The 23,662-nt window shown below is 35.9% G+C and overlaps 1 long non-coding RNA gene across 1 annotated transcript; it reads right to left on the bottom strand.

The window, feature by feature from the left end:
* Positions 1-1,804: 1,804 nt before the first annotated feature.
* Positions 1,805-23,432, bottom strand: LOC142320992 (uncharacterized). The gene is made up of 4 exons (XR_012755537.1): positions 23,309-23,432; positions 21,067-21,186; positions 6,296-6,865; positions 1,805-2,068 (listed from the first exon to the last, which is right to left on the bottom strand). It is a non-coding gene; the product is annotated as an uncharacterized LOC142320992 (long non-coding RNA).
* Positions 23,433-23,662: the final 230 nt, after the last annotated feature.

Raw genomic sequence — 23,662 nt, forward strand, 5'->3', positions numbered from 1 at the left:
GAAGCGATTGATAAATTATACAAACTGGTGTGTAATATTTATGAAAAAGGGGAATTTCCGTCAGACTTCAAAAAAAGTGTTATAGTCATGATACCAAAGAAAGCAGGGGCAGATAAATGTGAAGAATACAGAACAATTAGTTTAACTAGTCATGCATCAAAAATCTTAACTAGAATTCTATACAGAAGAATTGAGAGGAGAGTGGAAGAAGTGTTAGGAGAAGACCAATTTGGTTTCAGGAAAAGTATAGGGACAAGGGAAGCAATTTTAGGCCTCAGATTAATAGTAGAAGGAAGATTAAAGAAAAACAAACCAACATACTTGGTGTTTATAGACCTAGAAAAGGCATTCGATAACGTAAACTGGAATAAAATGTTCAGCATTTTAAAAAAATTAGGGTTCAAATACAGAGATAGAAGAACAATTGCTAACATGTACATCAACCAAACAGCAACAGTAACAATTGAAGAACATAAGAAAGAAGCCGTAATAAGAAAGGGAGTCCGACAAGGATGTTCCCTATCTCCGTTACTTTTTAATCTTTACATAGAACTAGCAGTTAATGATGTTAAAGAACAATTTAGATTCGGAGTAACAGTACAAGGTGAAAAGATAAAGATGCTACGATTTGTTGATGATATAGTAATTCTAGCCGAGAGTAAAAAGGATTTAGAAGAAACAATATACGGCATAGATAAAGTCCTACCCAAGAACTACCACATGAAAATAAACAAGAACAAAACAAAAGTAATGAAATGTAGTAGAAATAACAAAGATGGACCGCTGAATGTGAAAATAGGAGGAGAAAAGATTATGGAGGTAGAAGAATTTTGTTATTTGGGAAGTAGAATTACTGAAGATGGACGAAGCAGGAGCGATATAAATTGCCGAATAGCACAAGCTAAACGAGCCTTCAGCAAGAAATATAATTTGTTTACATCAAAAATTAATTTAAATGTCAGGAAAAGATTTTTGAAAGTATATGTTTGGAGTGTCGCTTTATATGGAAGTGAAACTTGGACGATCGGAGTATCTGAGAAGAAAAGATTAGAAGCTTTTGAAATGTGGTGCTATAGGAGAATGTTAAAAATCAGATGGGTGGATAAAGTGACAAATGAAGAGGTATTGCGGCAAATAGATGAAGAAAGAAGCATTTGGAAAAATATAGTTAAAAGAAGAGACAGACTTATAGGCCACATACTAAGGCATCCTGGAATAGTCGCTTTAATATTGGAAGGACAGGTAGAAGGAAAAAATTGTGTAGGCAGGCCACGTTTGGAATATGTAAAACAAATTGTTAGGGATGTAGGATGTAGAGGGTATACTGAAATGAAACGACTAGCACTAGAAAGGGAATCTTGGAGAGCTGCATCAAACAAGTCAAATGACTGAAGACAAAAAAAAAAAAGTTGAGCTAGTTCATATCAACATGCCGAGGCTGTAGACATACATGGACTAGTTAGTTGAAGATTTAGGATTATGTAAAATAAAATAATTATAGCAACATCACAAAATTTTTTTTTCTAGCACCATAACTATTTTCTAATATATCACTACACTGATAAAAAAGGAATTCTTACACAATTTAGCTGGATAGATCAAGGGAAACCACGGTAAAATTTTGATCAGAGCAGCAAGATTTTGTATCAGTCTGACAATAATTTGAGCTCATTTTTCTATTAAAACAGCAGAAATATATATAATATATAAACATTAACAACTAACAGGTCCGGATTAAGGCAATAAAATACACAAAAAACAATTATTTAAATATTTAATAATATTTTATTGTTTCAAATATAATAAAGTTCATTAAGCCACGGAAAGTAAAACAAACTGTTCTGGCATTTACCCTATTGGACCAAGGGAAACCGTGGAAAAACCTTGGTCAGAACAGCTTACAATGTTTTATGTCTATAATATGCTCCAGTATTAAAGGCATATTTTACTATTGGTGATACTGAAATATTATTTACTGTATATTATTTATACATTTAATTAGCTTTTAAACAATAAAATTTGCTGAATTTTAATTGTTACTTCTTGAATATCATACATCCTTTAAATCCTGTAAAAAAAATAATAAAATATTAAGATGAAACATTTAATAAAGTTCTGTATTATGATAGGCTGACATACTACACACAAATTCGACAAGAAAGATAAAATGGATTTAAATGACAGATAAAAGGATGCTAGGTCTTGGCAAGATTAGAACTAGGGATCACAAAAGAAAAAATAACAAACATCTAATTCAAATCCATTTAAAAAAAAGAAAATTTACTTTTAATCAAACATATATTAACATCATTCAATTTGGGACTGTCTTGCATTGATAAATACAAGATTGAATGATTAAGAGTAATTCAGTTTTGTAACTCAGCTAATTTATTAAGAGACAGTACAAATCAAACAAATTCCACTTAACATTTTATTATAATCGTTTTAGCTGCACTTAAAAAAACTTGTTTTTGTGAAAAATAGAGTTGAAAATTTACAACAGGAATGTAAAATAATCATTTTCTTGGTAATAAATACAGAATTTGCATGTTGACAGAAGGTGATAGAATGAATTTAAATAATAAAAATGAAAGTCAAAGAAAAATAAAGTTAAAGAAAAGTCACCACTATTGTGATGTTATCTATCTTAAGTATAATATGTAGTCAAATAGTTTATTTAGTCCGCATTATGTCAGTTCATATAATATGTTGCATTTGTCAAAGTCAAATTTAGTGCATTTTTAAACTCCATTCTGTTCAATCATATTTGCAATTACAATAAAATGCAATATGTTAAATTTCCTGTTATGGTTAATATCTTTGTTCATTAATTTTGAACCTGTAATAGGTGATTTACAAAGTTTAATCCTGATGTTAAAACTGTAATGTTTTTTAAACAAATGGTCCTGTTTTAACATTTATTGCCAACACACTGACAAAATATCAAAAGGGGATTTATGTTCAACTTGTTTCTGATTTTTTTTTTTTACTGTAGGCAAAACAAATTTTCCCCTCGTCATAAAACATTATTATTTATCAGTTTTTCAAAATAAAACAGAATAACTTAATTTAAAATAAAAATAATAATTAATAATTTAATAATTAAAAATAAAAATTGGAATTGAGGTAAAAGCAGGTGAATTAAAATCTATTTTTTATGCTGAATCTTAAAACTGAAAGCAGTTTCATCACCCTCAGATTTTTAGTTATGACCTTTCAAAATGGAATCCCATTATCGCTGTCATGATACTGAGAAAATATACTTTGAAACAGTTTGGAACTCAAAAGTGGAATTGTTCAAATATAAAGAAGTGTATTCATAAGAAAGAACAACTTTTAGATTCAAGACGGTTGGACAAATGTTGAAAAAGTTTAGATTTGTCATGTATCTGTGAAAAAGGACCAGTGTCATCTGTACACCAGTTATAAACACAACTAAAGAGGATTATAATAATTACATAAAAAATAAAAGGGATGCTAGGAAAGAGAAGGAACAAGATAATTTGAGTAATGAAGGGGTTAATGTGTTCACAATGGATTTAGGAAAAGTGCTTATGGAACCAAACCTTAAAATTTCAGCTATTTATTACAAACAAACTCTGTGTGGATAATTTTACATTTTATAGTTACAAAAAAAGGTTTGCTACTTATGACATGAATCAGAAGGTGGTATCATCTCCCAAGAATTTTCTTTTGTTGTTTGCAATTTTATTTTTTAAAAGACTTGTGTAAAATCAGGTGAACCGTCATCTTATTTACTGATGGTTGCCCCTATCAGAATAGGAATTTGACATTATCTAATGTTTTTTTATTCATCAGAGTCAAAAGCTGAATATTGTAATTATTCAAAACTTTTGTGGGAAAGGTCAGGATTAAATTATGTATTGTCTATTTGGCCAGGATGTAGTGCAGGAGATCCAAACATAACTGATATCAAATCTATGAGATACAGTTCTGATGGAATTTATTATAAATTAAAATATGTGAGTGGAAACCTCTTCCTAGGCATTTCAGCAAATTTGGAGAAGAAAATACAAAGTTTCTGAAAGCATTATACTCACAAGACTAGAAAAATTACGAACAAAAGTACAACCATCTTTCAACAGTTTAAATTGTTCATTCCAGCAGATTACAATTCATTTTATGACAGCTTAAATCATGAGTAATAATTATATTCAAGGAGTTCAAATTCTCATATTTTTGCATGTTCTGCTACCTCTGTTTTTAATATTTTTTCTATTATTATTTTCTTCAATTTTTATTATTTATAATTTTTTTTATTTTGTTTAATCGAAGTTTTTGATGTGCGTTTGGTATATTAACTTTGGTACGTACAGTGAAGTTAAGGAGAAATGTTTAAAAAGTTATTATACGAGTATGCAATTTTCTTCTTTATAAAACTTGTAATTTTTAACAATAAAAAATTTTACTGTTATTATGATCTTTTATTGGCTAAATTTCCTTCAGCATTTGAAAAAACTGTTATGTCTGCTTTAGGTGCCATTGCAAAATCTGCTAAGTTTTATTTACAAAGAAAATATGGCTACTATCACGGTTTTATAATATTTGAGACCAGTACAACTTAATAATATTTGAAAAATTATGAATTAATAAGGATAACTTTTAGCTTCCTAGTGAAACAATTTAGCAGGTTTTGACTGCCAGCCAACAGTATGTAAAATAAAAAAATTATACAATAAATATATATATATATATGTAATTTAAATATATATATGTATATAATTCCAGTACTGAACAGGAAAACTTACACATACACTCATAATATCATTCAGAATAGAAAACATAACTTCAAATAAAAATGACAAATTATTAAAATATATGTTTTAATGTAATAGATAGAATTTAATACCAATTGAAGCTGTGGATAATGTGAAAACCAATCATTGGAAATTATTATGGTAAATATTGAAAAAAAGGAAAATGCATATCGTATGGAAAGTATTTCATCAGCCTTAAAATAAGCCCATATTGGACATTCTAGCCCAAAAATGTCAGAAGAAAATTGCTTTTAATGATTCAAATAGTTGTTCTCCTTCACCCAACCAAAAAAAACTTATTGGTTTCTCACATCAGAATGAAATGTTATGAAAATCATTACTGTGTTGCATTACAGAAGTAGATTTTACACATGTTTTTGTACAATTCAAATGAATGACTATGATATAGTTTCATACTACTTAAACATTTAAATGTAAAGCAACATTTTATATTATTGTATCATTATCCACCGATAAATCTCAACAGTTCAAAAATTTTGTTAACTCTGATGATCTATAGGAACCAGTTTATTTTATACAGCTAATGCTATTTAAATTTGGCCTTACTTCAAACCCTTCATTTTCCAGGATGGTATTCTTCGAGACATTTTAAATGTCGTTTGACCACCAGGTTATATTCAGTGGTTTTCCATCTTATTCATGACTAAAAATTGAGAAACAATGTTTACTCTTATTAATGTGTTAGACTGAAGTCTATAAACCTGACAGATGAGATAAAAGGAACACCTTATCACAAATACAAACAATAACAGTGGATAAATCCAATATATAAATTTCAATTCTCAAAGTATAAGAATGACAGACATATCTGCTAACTGAATATGCTGATTTACAGTACTACATTTAATGACTGAATCTACTGATTCTATTTCAACTGTACTTTTTGGCATTTAGCTGGGTCATTTTTCATGGAGTAAAGCCATAAAAAAAAATAAAATCCTGCTATAATAATTTTCATAGTTATTTTTACAAAATTATTTAGTTGTAAACTGACAAAACAACGCATAAATATGCAACAACTTTTAATTTTTGTCTTAATTATTTTTATTTTTAGTTTTACATCTTTATGAAATTTTTTTTTCGTTAAGCTTTAAAAACTTTCATGTCTGCTAGCCATCAAATGACATTTTCTGAAGGTCAAAAGAATATTAAGGTTTAACTACTATGATTAGCAAAGTAAATAGATGTAGCAAATTTTTGAGGCAATGACAATAATTCATTCTCTCACACCTGAGTGAAAGAAGTCCATATTAGCTGTGTTACTACCTCAATTTATCATGCAGGTATAGAAATCTACATCAAATAATAATAAAGAGACACGAATGAGAATGAACAATATTGAAACGCAATTATTTCAACAAGATATCAATCTAATAACCTTTTTCATGGAAACACATAGTTAATCATTGCCCTGAAATACATACTCTTACAAGTTAAATCTATTTCGTTATTTTAAGAATAAATACTTATAATTCTGTTTGAATATCTATACTTACGTAAAGTATTATTGCAGTATGATGTAAGTATAAGTATTTGCCCATTTCTTGGTTTACTGCAATTCTCAATTCCTTTCCGTTCTGTACGAATCTTTTAATCTTGATTTATTTACTATATCCTACATCCTCAGATTTCTGTTTTATATAATTATTTACCTTCATCTGCAGTTCTTACTTTATACACTTCTCTCCATCATCAAATTAACTAAAACCAGATGTCTACTATATGAGCCACCAACCTAGTTAGTTTTTATAAAAGAGGCTGCCACAAATTTCCAGCATTTATTTCTCTGTGACCATATTCTCTAATTGTTTTCCCTTTTTGTTCTTTTACTGCTACAATTTCCAGTCACTTGTTATTTAATTTTTTCAATCCTTTATCTTTTAATGTATATTTTCATCTTCTGTTGAAGAGGTCTCTATGTAAATTCCACACTAATGTTGTAGGCTTGAGCTTTAAATCTATCCTGATGTTTATAATTCTTTTGCTTGTGGTAATATATATATTTTTTCTACATTTTTATCCTCTTCTTATGTTTGTATTTTAGTGTTTATTTAATGATAATGATCCTACAACAACAAAAAAGAAGCAATTTCATTTTTCCTGATAACATTAAACATTTTTTTTACATGATAGTTCAGTATAACTTTACTAGATACATTGAAGTCAAGACTTGACACAGATTACTTGATATATTGAACTTTAAACAATACATATGTATATCATTTAAAATTACCCAAATTACCACAATTATATAGATTTTAGATATTCATACTTTGAGTTTAAGAACAATGTTATACATGATAATATAATTAGGTTGTTGAAATTACACTGAGCAAATTCATTTATTTTTCTTATTTTCTTACCTTTATTATGACTAAAATTACTATTAAGCAACTTGTTTAATATGTTTGCTTTGCTTGGCATTGCTCCTGCCAGCCCCCCATTCAGTCGCCCTAAAGCATAAGACTGAATGCCTGTGCCACAAACAGTTCCTAACCCTTGAAACAGTTTAGTTAATGTCTTAACTAGCTCCTAGAGCTAACCTAAAAGCATGGTACCATACAACACTCGCGTGTCTCACCACCCACTTGTCATATATCACAAAAATGGGTAGGTGCACCCCATCAACACTAAAACATATGACTATCAATAATTAAATTTATCTTGTAACGACAGCAATTTGCTGCCATGCCTAGGCCGCTGAATGCCAGCAAACATTGAACAAAGCACCGCATCATCAAAAAACTCCCACACGGTTCGACAATGCGGCTCTCACCATGTTGACTTGCCGCATGTGAGTTTTGAGGTCTTATATTTGCATATTAATTTAAGATTGGCCACTGATCATTTGCTAATGGACAACTAAGATGGTTTCCAACCGAGCAAGAGCACTGAGGATGCCATAATAAAGGTGATGGATATAGCTTTCTCTAGTCCATGTAAATATGTATTAGGGATTTTTCTGGACATATATGGGGCATTTAACAACTTTTGGTGGTACTCTGCACTGTTTCAGATGCAGAAGCGTAAGTGTATACAAAATAAACTAGAAGTGCTCTCAAGTTATTTCAGACATCGGACCATCTCCCTGCGTGATGGCGGTTCAGAGGTTCTAAAGACCTTAACTAAAGGATGCCCTCAGGGCAATGTTCAGAGTCTCTATCTTTGGATCATAGAATTTTATTCGATGTTGTGTTTAAGGTAGCTATGTGGTTGTCGTGTCGTCGCTTATGCTGACGACGCGCTGCTACTGATTGAAGGGGATTCGCGTAACGAGGTAGAGTTCCAAGCTGCTCGTGCTTGTGAGACACTCCGACTCTGGGGTCTCCAAAATAAGATGATTTTCGGCACAGAGTAAACCACAATGATATTGCTTACGAGCCGATTGACTGCTTCCCGACGAATCGGGTTCGGATGGTTGGTCTCCCCATTCAGTACATTACGACCCAAAAATACCTGGCTGTTATCCTTGATGTGAATTTTCGGTTCAACATCTACAGTATGTAGCAGAAAAGGCCAATGATGCCTTTTATGGAATCCGTAGCGTCATTCAACCCAATTGGGGGTTGGATTATCGTACATGAGTATAGTTTGCAAAGGTGTCAGCGAAGCTATTATGCTGTATGCCGCGGCTGTCTGGGCTCACAGCATGACTTTTGGGTACTTCAGAGAATACATTCCTTTCTTGATCTCCCTTTTAACTGGATGATCCCCGAGGAGTGGTCTATAGTGGCTGGTTTTCTTCGTGCCTTGCAGTATATAGGTGTGAAGAGGGAGTTTAATCGAGGTACTTAATCATGGTAGCAGTCCGGGTGGCTAGTGTTCCGGCTTGGGCATTGGTTGGTTGAAGGTAGGCGCATTGGCATCGTGCCACGGTTATATTGGTATTGTTTGTGATTCGATTTGGGGCTCCCGCTGGTGGGGGTGGGGCAGCAAATGGCTGCTCCGCCGGGGTATGTTAACCCGTGTGACCGGGGGTGTGGCTTCCGTCCGCCGATGGCGGTCCTGATCGTGACTTGGTAATACCACGCCAGACACCATGCTGGGACCGAGTGGCGGTGCGGGGTTTTTCCCTGACTCCTTTACGGACCGGAATAAGGTTGCGTTCCCCTTGTAAGGTGACCTAAATTGGTCGATTTACTTTGGTGTAAGTCTGAATTTCTATGTGGCGTAAGAAATAATTTTGATTGGTATGAGGGTAGCACTGATTTCACTTTAAACTCGTTCGTTTTCTTAGGCACTCCTAGTCACGAAATTGTTGTCAAATCTGGACTAGGCGAGAGGTTCGCGCTTCCGCGGTTTCGGTCAGTAAGTTTGAGGGAATCAAGTTATGTTGGATGTGAAGATGTCCGATTGAAGCCTACGTGAGGGCGAAATTTGATATGTATTTTACCGAAGCAAATGTCAGCCGAAGCATTTACATCGGTGGAATCCCGACCGAGGTCGGATCAGTTAGAGGATCTAAACACGACCTCCCGTAAAGCCCCTCAGGACTTGGACCAGAGGGGATGGTATAACGACCAGTAACATCACAAGGTGGGCGTCTTCCGCCTACGAAGTTAGGATGACTACACATCCTTTATACTAAATACGGGGATTACGACTGTATGATAATTTGTCTGCACCCTTGAGAATCATAAACTTCTTGTTGGGACACAGAAATCTTACAATTTTGAATGTCCAACCAGCCTCTGCGGTTGACAAAGCCGCTTGCGCTGGGTCTTCTAGCTGCGGTCGTGAGTTACCAAGAACTAACAGGAGGCAGTCATCGGCGAAAGCCTGGGACGTGACCCTTTTGCGAATGTCAGTCCCAAACGTCTGTCGAATATCAGGTTCCACAGCAAGAGACCGAGAACAGAGCCCTGCGGGCTTCCCCTGGCGACGGATATTTCCACAACTAGGTGTGCATCCTTAAACAGAGCCGTGCGATCAGACAAGCAGTCACGTACCACGGCCTTCGGGGCTGCGGGAACATTCCAGCGTCCCAACTCATAGAGACCTCGATTTAGTAGCGAGTTCATATCGATGTTTTCCGAGAGCCGTTCCACAACCAGCCTTTCTAACAACTTGCCGATTGCCGGCAAGAGACTGATGGGTCGATAACTGCTGACATCACTCGAATCCTTTCCTCATTTTAAGAGCATCCTCACCAAAACCACCTTCCAACAAGTCGGAAAGCAACCCCAGCTTAGGCACCCGAGAACAGGCTGCTAGGCAGTTCTCTTGTGACAGGCAGCAGATGATAGAAAATATTCGGATCAAGTTGGTCAATCCCTGGTGCCCTCCGGTGTTTAATGTATTGTAAAAATGCTAGCATTTTTACAATTAGCATTGTTTCTGAATTGAATAACGAATTCATGAGATACTATTTTATTATTTTTTATTTGTTAAACAGCAGGTAATAGTTTATTAGTGACGTTAAGTCGAGTAGGATTGTTAGCATCGGCCAAAACACTGTAAATAAATAAAATATCTTTCTTATTTAAAAATTTATGAATGTATTGATGATGGAACGGAATGGAACGCACGGATAACGGGAGTTGTTTTCTCCCTACTAATTGCAGAACTTGGACTAATATCTCTTGCTGCAACATCTTTCCATTTTTTCTGGCGGGTTATTATTTGCTTAGTGGCCGTTATAGATTTTTTTTATAGACGGATTTGGTATTTTCGTACCGATCCTTTAAACGAATGAGAAATAATTAACTGGGACTGATACGGGGAGACTAAGCTGTATTTGCTTTGTATCCTGGCAATATTCCCCTCAGTCCGTCCGCTGAAGTCCTTTCCTAAGTCAGTCTAACAGCAATTTTCCTTCCGAGGGGGCCCTAGTGTATGGAGGAAGCCTCCAGGCACACGTGTGTCCGGGAATGGTACACACAATGAATGTAGAGGGGGGGAATGGTACGAGGGGGACAGTCATTATACTGGTTCACCTGAAACAGATATAAAAAGGAAGGCATGTTCTATATTGCAAGAAATATATAACAGATCTCGTTAAGAACAATATGACAAATCTGTCATATTTCTACCTACCTGCACATTAAATTATCAAAAAATTTAATTTTTATAAAGCGCGTCAAAATCGCTCCCAACCATTCCGTTCGCGCGCGCGCAAAAACAAAAAACAAAAACAAAACCTTATAATGTTGAAAAATATTAATTAGGAAGGTATGGGCTTAGATTCAGATGTTTTCAAGAAAAGTTGAAAGTTACAAACAATTTATTTAATTTATCATTTGGAATAATTAAGTTTCTACTAGTAGTTAACACTGGTCAGGTAAAATATATTTCAGATAGTAATAATGAATAATAAATAAGGATGGGATCAACATATACAAAGTCAATGGATTTTGAATAAAAGTTTTTAAAAGATTTTTTTTTTGTTTATTTATCTGAAGACTTCTACAAACGCTTGACCGGAGACAATGAAGAGGCTCCGGCCAGGTAGCATCTTATTTATTTCCTGTTGAGGACACCTACGGAGCATAATACAACAAAACCTAAAAGCTGTTTCTGCGAAACGTCAGAAACGCCACACAATTTCATCAAATTCAAAATCGTCCGCATCGCCACGTTTTGGACGGCCTCCAGTTTTATCCCCGTACCGGATAGGCGTATGTCAGAATTGGCAAGACGTAGAGTCGGTATAAGAGTATCTTAGTCGCCAACGGAGTGGGGTGGCTCGAATAAGCACTGGGTATATGGATGCACTGGCGGCCTTTGCTCACTGAGCCACATATTTTACATGTTACCATAATGTCAGCCGTTTATCCAGGACCACTCCCAGAACTTGAACTTTTGTCTCAAATGTTATTTTTCTCCTGATATTTCCAGCTGTCTCGCCGGTCCGTGTGAATAACACGGCTACGGACCTTTCCTCGTTGACCCTGATTCTCCATATATCAAGCCACGGCTCCACGAAATCCAGTTGCCGTTGGAGTCTCTCGACCGCGTAATCCATATTTCGGATTGTGTAGTAATATGTCGTATCATCGGCGTATAAAGAGGCGTTGACGCCTTCCGACAACGGCATATCGTTTGTATATGCAGTGTACAAAATCAGCGAAAGGACTGCCCCCTGGGGTACCCCAGCGGTTATCACCCTGTTAGTTGATAAGGATGCCCTAACGCGTATCGCAAACTGTGTTCCCAGTAGGTAAGAACTTATTAGCTTGACATGATGGCCAGGGACCGCCGTATGGGCAAGTTTACGTAGTAGGCCGTCGTGCCAAACTTTATCGAAGGCTTTTTTTCCGTAGGGGGAGGAAAACGCTCTGCCAGCCAGGCCGCCAGGCCCGCTCTGGCGGCAAGTGTGGGGCTCTCACCCACTAATATAACTCCCCCTCTAGCCACGCAGGGGAACAGACCTAATCCACATGTTATGTACACAGCTCCTGCACAATCACCCGGGCGCTCTTGTCACCGATTTAGAATAGCCAGAGCGACGTCCCCAGGGGATCATCGATGAACGAAGACTCCGAGGAGCCCTCACCGCCCACCCCTAAGGCTGGCCGCTGACAGCCGTCCGGCATCGGTCGCTACGCCTCAGGTCAACTGCAGTTAACCTGAGCCTACGTGCCCCTCTCCTATGCTGCCTTGTTTCGAATTATGGCTGACACCGCAGCGTTACTCTCGTCCAAGCATCTCATCTAACATCCCACTTATGGCATTCTGCTAACAGTATCACATGAGTAGGTCATCGGCCAGACGGCATGACTCTGCCGTCTTGCCTGCTACAGAAGGCGCGTTCCACTGCAGCAGTTTGCAAAGTTTGCGTAGCCATATCGGTTGAGTAAGGTCATGCCGCATTCAATCAAAGACTGGAGTAGGTCCCTAATAGATTTTGCCAGTAACAGGCGGGGCAATGCAGCTAAATTTCGGGCAGGACGTCCTTACACTATTTTATAGTAATTAAAAGCCACTTATTTTACAGTAAACTTGTGGTCGAGGTTATAGATACCAGTGGTAGCTAGCGTTCTTTTAAGTGCCACAAGGATTTAAGGTCCCACCCCCTTAGGAAGCTGGTAAGTGTGGAAGGCGATCCCCTTCAAGTGCAGAACGTTCTGAACTTGCCAGAAATCGTGTTCGCAGGCTAATTGCATCCTTGCTGAGAGTCAAGTGCCGTTTGCAACAGTAAACTTGTGGTCCAGGTTATAGATACCCCTGGTGGCTGGCGTTCTTTTAAGTGCCACAAGGATTTAAGGTCCCACCCCCTTAGGAAGCTGGTAAGTGTGGAAGGCGATCCCCTTCAAGTGCAGAACGTTCTGAACTTGCCAGAAATCGTGTTCGCAGGCTAATTGCATCCTTGCTGAGAGTCAAGTGCCGTTTGCAACAGTAAACTTGTGGTCCAGGTTATAGATACCCCTGGTGGCTGGCGTTCTTCTAAGTGCCACAAGGATTTAAGGTCCCACCCCCTTAGGAAGCTGGTAAGTGTGGAAGGCGATCCCCTTCAAGTGCAGAACGTTCTGAACTTGCCAGAAATCGTGTTCGCAGGCTAATTGCATCCTTGCTGAGAGTCAAGTGCCGTTTGCAACAGTAAACTTGTGGTCCAGGTTATAGATACCCCTGGTGGCTGGCGTTCTTTTAAGTGCCACAAGGATTTAAGGTCCCACCCCCTTAGGAAGCTGGTAAGTGTGGAAGGCGATCCCCTTCAAGTGCAGAACGTTCTGAACTTGCCAGAAATCGTGTTCGCAGGCTAATTGCATCCTTGCTGAGAGTCAAGTGCCGTTTGCAACAGTAAACTTGTGGTCCAGGTTATAGATACCCCTGGTGGCTGGCGTTCTTTTAAGTGCCACAAGGATTTAAGGTCCCACCCCCTTAGGAAGCTGGTAAGTGTGGAAGGCGATCCCCTTCAAGTGCAGAACGTTCTGAACTTGCCAGAAATCGTTTCGCAGGCTAATTGCATCCTTGCTGAGAGTCAAGTGCCGTTTGCAACAGTAAACTTGTGGTCCAGGTTATAGATACCCCTGGTGGCTGGCGTTCTTCTAAGTGCCACAAGGATTTAAGGTCCCACCCCCTTAGGAAGCTGGTAAGTGTGGAAGGCGATCCCCTTCAAGTGCAGAACGTTCTGAACTTGCCAGAAATCGTGTTCGCAGGCTAATTGCATCCTTGCTGAGAGTCAAGTGCCGTTTGCAACAGTAAACTTGTGGTCCAGGTTATAGATACCCCTGGTGGCTGGCGTTCTTTTAAGTGCCACAAGGATTTAAGGTCCCACCCCCTTAGGAAGCTGGTAAGTGTGGAAGGCGATCCCCTTCAAGTGCAGAACGTTCTGAACTTGCCAGAAATCGTGTTCGCTGGCTAATTGCATCCTTGCTGAGAGTCAAGTGCCGTTTGCAACAGTAAACTTGTGGTCCAGGTTATAGATACCCCTGGTGGCTGGCGTTCTTTTAAATGCCACAAGGATTTAAGGTCCCACCCCCTTAGGAAGCTGGTAAGTGTGGAAGGCGATCCCCTTCAAGTGCAGAACGTTCTGAACTTGCCAGAAATCGTGTTCACTGGCTAATTGCATCCTTGCTGAGAGTCAAGTGCCGTTTGCAACAGTAAACTTGTGGTCCAGGTTATAGATACCTCTGGTGGCTGGCGTTCTTTTAAGTGCCACAAGGATTTAAGGTCCCACCCCCTCAGGAAGCTGGTAAGTGTGGAAGGCGATCCCCTTCAAGTGCAGAACCTTCTGAACTTGCCAGAAATCGTGTTCGCTGGCTAATTGCATCCTTGCTGAGAGTCAAGTGCCGTTTGCAACAGTAAACTTGTGGTCCAGGTTATAGATACCCCTGGTGGCTGGCGTTCTTTTAAGTGCCACAAGGATTTAAGGTCCCACCCCCTTAGGAAGGTGGTAAGTGTGGAAGGCGATCCCCTTCAAGTGCAGAACGTTCTGAACTTGCCAGAAATCGTGTTCGCTGCCTAATTGCATCCTTGCTGAGAGTCCAGTGCTCTTTGCGACCAGGCGCCCGCGGACTAAGGCAGATATGGCTCTCGCCAATGTGGGCCACTCCCTAGGGAAGTTCTACATTATGGGCGGGATTTTCTCCCGCTTTTCGACCGGAGGTTGTGAGGAAGCCGCCCTCGGTTGTGGTTGGCTCCATGAACTCAATGTCCATGATTACCAACGAACCGCACTTGGCACTCTTATGGGCTCCCAAGATTAGAAACTCTCCTCCACCGGAAATTTCCGGGAGTGTAAAAGAGTAGGTAGTGGCCAATTAGTCGACATTAGCCTAAATTTTAAAAAATTAAGTCTAAATTTTAACACTAGCTTAAGTTTAGATTCACAAAAGGAATAAATCAACTTAATAATAAAAAAGTTAAGTGGAAGATGGCTTACATTAACGTAAATTGCTAATAAAATTCGGTGGTTAAACCTGGAAAAATCTCTATCAGTGAATGACAATAAAATTTAAGTAAAAATTATTTAATTAATACTAATCACTACTTAATCTATAAAATAGTTCCAAAGTAATAGAATTACTTTGTTATAAGCCTAAAAATTAAATTTACATACTTAACTAATTGATACACAATGGTGAAAAACGACAGGTTTTACATATTGTTCTTAACAAGATCTGTTATATATTTCTTACAATATAGAACATGCCTTCTTTTTATGTCTGTTTCAGGTGAACCAGTACAATGACGGTGGCCATCTGATACCCCGGACACACGTGTTTCTGGAAGCTTCCTCCATACACTAGGGCCCCCATGGAAGGAAAATTCCTGTTAGACAGAAAGGCTCTAGCAAAGGACTTCAGCGGACGGACTGAAGAGGAACATTGCCAGGATACAAAGCAAATACACGCTTAGTCTCCCCGTATCAGTCGCAGTCAATTATTTTTCATTGGTTTAAAGGATCAGAACGCAAATACCAAATCCGTCTATAAATAAAATCTATTACGGCCAATAAGCAAATAATAACCCGCCAGACAAAATAGAAAGATGTTGCAGCAAGATATATTAGTCCAAGTTCTGCAATTAGTAGAGAGAAAACAACTCCCGTTATTCGTGCGTTCCATTTCGTTCCATCATCAATACATTCATAAATCTTTAAATAAGAAAGATGTTTTATTTATTTTCAGTGTTTTGGCCGATGCTAACAATCCTACTCGACTTAACGTCACTAATAAACTATTACCTGCTGTTTAACAAATAAAAAATAATAAAATAGTATCTCATGAATTCGTTATTCAATTCAGAAACAATGCTAATTGTAAAAATGCTAGCATTTTTACAATACATTAAACACCGGAGGGCACCAGGGATTGACCAACTTGATCCGGATATTTTCTATCATCTGCTGCCTGTCACAAGAGAACTGCCTAGCAGCCTGTTCTCGGGTGCCTAAGCTGGGGTCGCTTTCCGATTTGTTGGAAGGTGGCTTTGGTGAGGGTGCTCTTAAAATGAGGAAAGGATTCGAGTGATGTCAGCAGTTATCGACCCATCAGTCTCTTGCCGGCAATCGGCAAGTTGTTAGAAAGGCTGGTTGTGTAACTGCTCTCGGTAAACATCGATATGAACTCACTACTAAATCGAGGTCTCTATGAGTTGGGACGCCGCAATGTTCCCGCAGCCCTGAAGGCCGTGGTACGTGACTGCTTGATCGCACGGCTCTGTTTAAGGATGCACACCAAATTGTGGAAAAATCCGTCGCCAGGGGAAGCCCGCAGGGCTCTGTTCTCGGTCTCTTGCTGTGGAACCTGGTATTCGACAGATTTTTGGGACTGACATTCGCAAAAGGGTCACGTCCCAGGCTTTCCCCGATGACTGTCTCCTGTTAGTTTGTGGTAACACACGACCGCAGCTATTAGGCCTAGCGCAAGCGGCTTTATCAACTGCAGAGGGCTGGATGGACATTCAAAATGGTAAGATTTCTGTGCCCAACACGAAGTTTATGATTCTCAAGGGTGCAGACAAATTATCATACAGTCTTAACCCCGGCATTAAGTATAAAGGCTGTGTAATCAGCCGAGTTCGAGTTCATAAGTGCCTAGGTGTTTTGTTTGATGAGATGTTACCGTTTAGCAACCACATTAGGAATGTAGCGGCGGACGACGTCTCTGTAAATCACAAGCTTAGGAGGATTGCTAGAAAGGATTACGAGCTGTCGGGCCGTCATTTGTACATAGTATATCGAGGTGTCTTCGAAAGTATGACACGGCGTTTGTTTGGGCGCATAGGTTGTAAAGAAATCCAGCACTTATTCAAAATTTATGGAGTGCCCAGCGCAGAGCCTTAATTATATGCACTGGTTTTTTTAACACAACCTCCTACGAGGCTACCATTGTATTGGGAAAGGCCCTCCAAATCGATTTATTGGTGAAAGTTCGGTCGGCTATGTGAAAATTGTGAAGAGGCAGGAGGCCGTGGTATTTGGGATGCGGTTTCGAGCCGGACCAGTACCGGAGCAAATTGATTTCAATGCACCGATTCTAAATTTCAAATAGTTGAAATCTCCCACCTGTGAAGGAGGCTTCACAGCCTAACGATGGAAGCATGGCAGCAAAAAATGGCACGCCACGACTAAGGGAAGGTCCTTGTATAGATTTATGCAGGATCTAGGGGGATTGTATGCTTCTTTTTCGTTTTTAAGGGCAACGGAAGCCCGGGTGCGCTTCAAACATGTTAATTTAAACAAGTATTTGTTTAGGTTCCGCCTGGCAGCTGATGAGCTATGCGTCTGCGGGAAGGTCCTGTCGAACGAATTCATGATGTTCTCTTGGGTGGCGAGAACTCAGTCCACCCTGGAGCTAAGAGGTCAAGCGGAAAATTGGCAACTCACAAGTGGCGAGTCAACGTGGCGAGAGCCGCATTGTCGGACTGTGTGGGAGTTATTTGATGCGGTTACTTTGTTCAACCGACATCAGTAGTTTACCTAGAAAAGACTCCTACCGCACTGCTGTAGGAAACTAAGCAAGTGGCATGGGTGTATACCAGCCAGGTTAAGGTAAGGCTCCAAGCGGTTTAATGGTGCACAGGCACTTGCTGGCATTTAGCGGCCTAGGCGTGGCGGCGAATTGCTGTCTTTGACGAGATAAATTATGTTTTAGTAGTTGATGAGGTGCGCCTACCCATTTTGTGATGTCTGACAAGTTGGCGGTGGGACACGCAAGCGAGTGTTGTATGGTATCACCCTTATTTTGCTTACGCTTTTTGGTTAGCTCTAGGAGCTAGTTACGACACTGGTCGCTAAACTGTTTCGAGGCTCGGTAGCCGTTTATGGCACAGACATATTCGATCTTATGTTTTAGGGCGGTCGAATGGGGTGTTGGCGGGATAAATGCCAAGCAAACCAATAATTACTACTTAATCTATAAAATAAAGTAATATTACTTTGTCGTAAGACTAAAAATAAAATTTAAATGTTTAACTAATCGTTAAACACTGGTAAAAAGGGAACCGTATTTAAAATAAATTTAGGTAATTTTAGTAGTATTTAGATAAACATTTATAACCTAGTTATACTCATTTGAATATTAAAGAATAGTTTTTTAATAAAAATTAATACACTAGTTCTTCTTTAAAATAGAATAAATGTAAACTATGCTAAAACTTATCCAGTTTGACCGGAAGGTCAAACAAAAGATACAACGCTGCTACTGGCTGGACTGGGCGTCCTAACGGAATTCGGTGACGACACTGGAACTGGTATTCAGGTACACACACACACACACAACATAGAGCACTAGAAAATATGTCCTTTCACAACCATTGCTAGACAGAGAGTCACGTTGATGAAAAATGTAAATCCTTGATTTTTCCATAAGTTTTGCTTTCTCATAACTACTCCTTTTTTATAATATAATGGTACTCAAAATATTATTTCATATTTTCTAGCTGTGCTCCTGTAACAATTTTAAATGTAATGAGTAGCATTGTTATAATCATTTTAAATAGCATTGAAATAACATTCTTTTTATGTAAAAAAAAAAAAATTGGGTTAGAACACTTTTATCCAGAATGTTGTAAATTTAATTTTTTTTTCACATGAAGTTTCAAAATTGATCTACAGTTCCCGTTAAATGCCCACTAGAGACAAAAAATAGAAAATCCCCTTTGTCCAATAATCTACTTTTTCAGAATGACCAACACAGATCTCAAGCACCCATAAGGGGTAACTCAAAAACTTTAAACATACGGTAGGGTTGAGACATCATAACAATTTTTACACAAATAAAACTTTATTTTACAACAACCCTTCCAATCCAAATAAGTTCCAATCCAAAATAAGTTACAACAAAATAGTTCCAATCCAAATTGGAACTACTTAATTTTTTTTTTCAACTAGTTTCAAAAATGGCGACAGTGTAACCCAAGTAGTAGTCTCATGCCAAAAAAAAAAACAGATTTTTCGATAGTTAACTTTTTAAAAGTTATTTTAGATATTTAAATAAATGGTTAAATAAATTAGATTTAATGGTTAATTTAAATTAGATTTTAATGGTTAAATTTAGATATTTAAATAAATGGATATTTAAATAAATGTATATTTAAATAAATCACCTAATCGACTGACCAAATGAATACTGTCATATTTTTACTTAAAAGTAGGCTAAAGTTTAGTTATTGAAAGAGGTTATTTAACATAACCTCTTGTTATGTTAAGTAACCTCCCTTTCTTAACTACAAATCATTTTAAATTAGTAAACACCAGTCTTTACTAATACCAAATTTCCTAGAGATAGAGAATGATAATGTGAAAGCTTTCAAGATGCACAGAGTGTAATGTAAATTCAGTTAAGTTCAACAGAGTTACCTATATCCATATTCATTTATTTTTTGTTATATGTATATATATATATATATATATACGGTATAAGCTGAGTATTCTTTGGTGTGTATGTACAGAAGGAATGGAAAACGTGACTTTATCTAGATGAGCTCTTCAGTACCCGGTAGAGCTCTTTATTTAATCAAAGAATACTTTGATTAATTTATTTTACAATAGTAAAATAAAGTCCCTGGATAGGATTAACGGGCAAAGGCTTTCTCTCAAATCACACAAATATCAGTCGCAATTACTCTTCTGGTCTTCACCACGCATGAGGTACATCCAAAGAGAAACCAAACTTTAACAAAATTATTTTATTAGTTGTTTAATCGGATTTATCCTCTCAGAGCAGACTCCCCCGTTGTTAACAACTCTTATAATTTCTTTTTATTGCAATGAACTCTGGTAATTCTATCGTGAATAACAAGCAAAGCCCACAGCAAAAAGGCAAATCCACAATTGTATATAATTACCGTAATGTTTTATTTGTAACAACAAACTGTAGCTATTGGAATAATGGGTATCAATACGTCATAGAATATCAAATACTTATTTTCTTTTTTGATAAACGGGTTAAAATCACTTATCAAGTGGACATAAAGCTAAAACCTATGAAATATCTTGGAAAAGACAGGTTTGAAGATAAAGAGACAAAATGATAACGTAATGAATGAGAAATGAATTGACAACAGACAAGATGAAAAAATTTACCTAAAAAGTGTTCTTCAAAGTCTCTAGTTCAGGAATGGTCATTCTATTCACAATTTATTGGTAGATTGAACAATTTTATCCAGGATTACAGTAGCATGTGAACAATTGATGATTTGCTTTAACCGGTGAAAGAGATAGTTGTAATTATTTATATTTCCTCTTAATGTTACAGAATCACCCTAAAACAACAGATCACAAAGAAAACCTTCCCTCATCCATCCCCAGAAATGTGTAATTTATAGAAGAATCAGATTAAAACATAAATTCTTTAACCAGATTCACTGTGTAATATTCTGTCTAGGTAGTACCTGTTATTAATAGGAAACTACAAAAAATGTAGAATTAAGGAAAGAAAGGAAAGAAGCAGTAAACGGTTTTAACTATTCAGCTTTACCATAATTGCTGATATCTCCTCATGAGACAAAGTTAACGGCTGCCTGAGATACCCTTTCCCAACCTATTGCATTCTGTTAATTATAATTTGTATACGTATGCATACAGAAGTAAAATTATTATTGTGTTTTTTTTCTTTTGTAAATAATTTATAAACAGAAATTCAAATAATATTATTTAATTTACTGTACAATCCTTGGCATGGAACAAATTTAAGAAGCTCTTTTTCCAGTATTATTATATAAAATAATGTTATTAAAATCATAATAAGGAAAACTCTTCTCTTTTTTATCTGTCATTTTAAAATTTATACCTCATGTAATATTATGAATTGAGACTATCATTATAAATTATTATAATATTAAGAATTGGAAATTATTAATCCTTTGTTTCTTAACTTACTTTTATTCTTAATTATTTCTGTGATCTCAGCTCTTCTTTATAGTAGGTCAGTATCACACATCCAGTTAATTATGATCCTGTAGATTATCATTAATTGAGAGACAAATTATTAATAAGATTCTGTAAAAAAAAAAAAAAAAAAAAAAAAAAAAACAATAATTGCAAACTTTTTTTTGAACAGGTGAATTGTGTCTTTAAGCATAACACAATTACTCTTAAAGAAACAGTAACCACATTTGTAACTTGTCATGTTGATTACTAGTCACAAGTAAAACTGTAAAAAACAACTGAAATATCAAGATTTTATAATAAAAATCTAAATGTGTGCAGAATGATTGCTAAAACTGGGTCAACTGTGGCCAGTACATAAATTAAGTAAATAAATAAATTTTTAATTCTGATAGATGCATAATATATGATATAGATCACATCAGGAATGGTTGGACATGTTTTACTTCATGGGTGAATAAAGTACTCTCCCAACATTTACCTGGATGGATCATCTGGTAAAATAATGATGAAGATACTAATTAAAAAAAGAATACAAAATAAATGACAGTTCAAAGACATTAATGAAAAATTATTTGAGTACATACTTATTTACAAAGTTGAATAAAGAAAATTCAGGGTTTTTTCAAATTCTTTAATAAGTGTAATTAAAAATTTATCAATAATAATATCGCTTTTAAATATATTACTTGGGGAGATATTTTAAACGGTTTAATAATTAATTAAAAACACAATTGGAAGTGTAATTTTTTAATCGCTTTGTATTCATTTTTCTTAATAAAAGTATAATCACATTTTGGCAAACTGAAGTATTTGTTGTGTTAATGTGAAAACAAACTGTTATCTAGTTAGATAACAGAAAAGATAGGCGAGTATTGTTGTAAAAAACACTATTGAAAAATCATACAAAAGAGAAAATTTTAACAAACTTCCAGTGGGGTATAAAAATACTAGAAAATGAAGATATTAGAGTTTAATTGTAAACTGTCAGTTTGAGAAACAGATAAAAAAGAGAAAAGAGTGGCAGAAGGTGAAAGAGAGACAAAACAAAAAGGAAAATAATACTGCATCTATATAAATAAAATATAGACTTCGTTTTGTGTATGCTCTAAATTAAAAAATTGTGTGTGCTCAAAAATTACTTAACCGATTTCACTGACAATTTCACAGTTTAAAAGATAACACAATTTATAATTAAAGTCACAAGTTATATATAAGACTACATTTATGATATATACAATGTCATTAATTTTGGCAAGAGAAATTTTGTTATTTATTTATACATTTTTTTCTTATGATTTTTATAGTAGTGAGATTGGTGAGGTTTGAACTGTGGTATACATTCCAGCAATAGCAATACATTGCCGGGTCCACTAATATAAATCAAAAATCATTAAAAAAAATTATATTTTATTTTTAATTAAAAAATAATAAATATTAAAAAAGTAATAAAATAAAAAAAGGAGAAGTTCTCGGTCAGTTTCCTTAGCGATTTGATAGTGTTCAGAAGACTTACAAAAGGTACAATGAAATACCCACATATTACCTGTCAAATGACTGTGGAACAAAATAACTAATTATATAAAAAGAATTATGACTAAAGTAGTGCAATTTATAAATCATGTTATTTGCTATTATGGACAATGCATCCAACATTTTTAACGTGGATGATCTATAGAGACCATTTCATTGACCATTTGAAATTTATTTACTACAAAATATTCCTTTTCCATGATATTATTCATGAAACACATTATTTATTTACTCATTAACACATTAATACATGAAACACATTGTTATTTATTTTACTCTTAAGAGGACTAAAGTTGTCATGAAGCCAACAAAAAGAGGGTTTATTTGATCAATCACTAACATATGTTGCAAGTTTGGTAAAACACTTCTTTAACAGTATTTCAAAAAAATAAACTGCAGGTATAAAGACAAACATAATCTCTTATAACATCCTTCTCATATACCTTGCATAATCTGAAGCTCAGTAAATTGAAAAAAAATCTAAATGCTAGTAAATTGAGTAAAAATTAAACTTAAAATAAAAACATACTGTTGCATAAATATCTTGGTAGTAATATAACTAATTTTCTAAAATACTTTACAAATCAAAACTATTGTGTCATTAAAACTTCTCAACAATAAGAAATAAAAAATTAACACTTTTGTGAAAGAAGTATGTCAGTATAATCAATCTTAAGTTACAATTAAATTATACACTTACTTGAAATCATTAAGTTTTCTTCAACACTTCATGTTTTGTAGGTAATATTTTTATAATTTTTGTTCAGTTTGAAACCAGTTTTCCATTTTTCTTTATTATTTTATTTATTAATTTATTAACTATACTTTTTTTAATCGTCTCATGACAATTATTTAAAATATCACAGTTGTCCATAGCTGAAACAAACTAAAAATATTCTGAACAAAAATTAGTATAAAATAATTAATATGGAATCAATTAAACCTGAAATATAAATACATACAAACAAATACCCAATAAATTTCCCCACAGGTTAACGCAACTTAAATTCATTAAAACTAAATTAATTCTAGTAAACAAATTTTGTACCCAAGC

Source organism: Lycorma delicatula, chromosome 3 (genome assembly GCF_047948215.1).
Source record: "Lycorma delicatula isolate Av1 chromosome 3, ASM4794821v1, whole genome shotgun sequence".
NCBI lineage: Eukaryota > Metazoa > Arthropoda > Insecta > Hemiptera > Fulgoridae > Lycorma > Lycorma delicatula.